This window comes from Denticeps clupeoides, chromosome 2 (assembly GCF_900700375.1).
Source record: "Denticeps clupeoides chromosome 2, fDenClu1.1, whole genome shotgun sequence".
Taxonomy (NCBI): Eukaryota; Metazoa; Chordata; class Actinopteri; order Clupeiformes; family Denticipitidae; genus Denticeps; species Denticeps clupeoides.
This window is the reverse complement of record NC_041708.1, coordinates 38,992,690-38,994,963: the sequence shown is the minus strand read 5'-3', so window position 1 is coordinate 38,994,963 and position 2,274 is coordinate 38,992,690. Positions and strand designations below refer to the sequence as shown.

At 38.6% G+C, this 2,274-nt stretch overlaps 1 long non-coding RNA gene across 1 annotated transcript; it reads right to left on the bottom strand.

Annotated features, from left to right (window-relative positions):
- Positions 1–580: 580 nt before the first annotated feature.
- Positions 581–1,565, bottom strand: LOC114784886 (uncharacterized). Its single transcript, XR_003748943.1, has 3 exons — positions 1,504–1,565; positions 1,290–1,404; positions 581–1,012 (listed from the first exon to the last, which is right to left on the bottom strand). It is a non-coding gene; the product is annotated as an uncharacterized LOC114784886 (long non-coding RNA).
- Positions 1,566–2,274: the final 709 nt, after the last annotated feature.

Sequence of the window (2,274 nt, the reverse complement as noted above, 5' to 3'; positions counted from 1 at the left end):
TGTCGTTATAGAGTAACGGGAAACGCGGTTTGATTTCTGTCGCTAATCAGTGTCCGTTGTTATAGAGTAATAGGAAATGCGACGGTGTTTCTGTCGCTAGTCAGCGTCCGTTGTTATAGAGTAACGGGAAACGCGGCTTGATTTCTGTTGGTAGTCAGCGTCTGTCGTTATCACACAATTTATAGAAACAGAGTTTCAAATGAGCTTTTAAAACCAAGATGGAGGCGAGATTGATTAATGTACTGATTATAAGTTGACTATAGCAATTTAATTGAACCATATCATCTTATCATGAAACTGTAAAGAAGGCAATATACTGAAAAAAAGTTTTACAGTGTATTGTCACAACAGCGGTAATATATATGAAGAACTTTGTTATCATGTACTTGTTTTTAGTTTGTTAACTGAAATAATGAGTTATAGTTACAAAACCCATTATGCTGTAATATCCTAGTGGCCTGCACCTCTAACACACCTAACTATAAACCAGAAGACTCAAAACCAACCGTTAATTTTGTCACATCATTCAATGCTTTTGAACCTGTTGTTGGTTTTATTAAAAATGGTTAGACTTTATAACTGTATGATCTTACAGAAAAACGAGGAATGAAGTCTGACATTGTGGTAGTTATTATATTATCTTTTTTATATTGATCAGTTATAATCATGTCAGAGTTTTGCAGTAGTAAGTGTTTAGTACAGCTATATAAGATAAACGTTTCCAGATTATACAATTTTCTGACTGGTTAACAGTAATGAACATGCATTCATAAATTTCTCCCATATAATAATTACTACTATATTTTACTATATATTTTGTTAATCAGTGACAGATCATGATGACTGGGGTCTCTGTCCACTTGTTACTTTTCTACTCTTCTGAGTGACTGTGGGATCTCCATACAGGTTCAGCTTCTTCTTCGCTTCTCTTTCATTCACCTTCCTCACGACTGTGTTTACCCAGTCCTGGCCTGGGTCAGCACAAAAAACCTTGTTTCTTATGGTCTTGAATCTGCATAAAGACACAAAACTTTAGAACACACATTTTACACCAAACAGAATGCGTCAAAGCTCAGTCAAGAGAAAAGCGTGCTGAGCTCAAAATGTATACACTGATGTCATTGTAGCAGTTTGGATACAGCATTCTAGAAAGATCCTAGATATTTCATTAAAATCCTAGAAGTTCATTTAAAAAAAACACAGTCAGATGGGTCCAAACTTTAACCTAATTTACCCTGTTTTTAAAAAGATGTGCCATATCAGAAGAAAGAAATGAGAAGAAGACTTACACAATGGCATCAATAGGACAAATTGCTTCCTGATTCTGGATCGTGTAATTCTGCACGTGTTCTGCTTTCAACTTAGCGGAGTCCAGCTTCAGGCAGCAGGTTCTGCTTCCTGCAGCTGTGAAAAAAAAACACATCATGAACCTAAGCAGGTGACCTGTCGCCTCTGCAGGGTTTACATCACTCTTTCATGTTCTCATGTTCTTCAGTAACTTACCAGGTTGGACGGTGAGAGGCCACAAGGCCAGACAGCAAACTATCACGGTCAGGAGCTTCATGGTGTCTGTGTGAAGCACCTGCAGAGCTCAGCCCTTATACAAGATGAACGTTTCCATCATCGAGCCCACAGCCCTCGCCCCCCTGGCCACAGAGAAAGAGAAAGAGAACTGAGAGAACAGAGAGAACCAAACATGGGCTAAAGGAGAGCAGGGGACTTTCAGTTTTAATTTCCTTTCTTTAATTATTCTTTATTCTATACAAATGCATCTTCTTCACCAAGGCCAGTCAAACGTGGAGACGGCGGGAGAGACAGTTTGTAATAATGAAAGACACATGAGTGGAATCTTTGAGTGACAGGTGGGCAGTGTCACATATTCCTGTCTCACCACTGCTGACCAATACTCCTACAAATCCACCGATGTCCAGACCCCTTCCCCTCGCTTGTTCGTGGTGAAAAGCCACATTCCGCTGGCCTGTGGTGGGCCGTGCGTAGAACCCGAGGGGGTGGAGTCTCAGTACTTTCCACTGGGACTGAGAACCTCTATACAACAATATCACACAATACAGCACAGCATCAATAGAACAACACAAAAAAATACAACATATATATATATATATATATACATATAAATAAATATAAACTATTTAATTTAATAAAAGTAAAAACTATTTAATCAGCTGTGATCACCAGATATACACAGGTTGCTCTACACAAACACATTATAAATATGCTCTATAAAACATAGCTTGCAGGAATCAGAGAAGACGA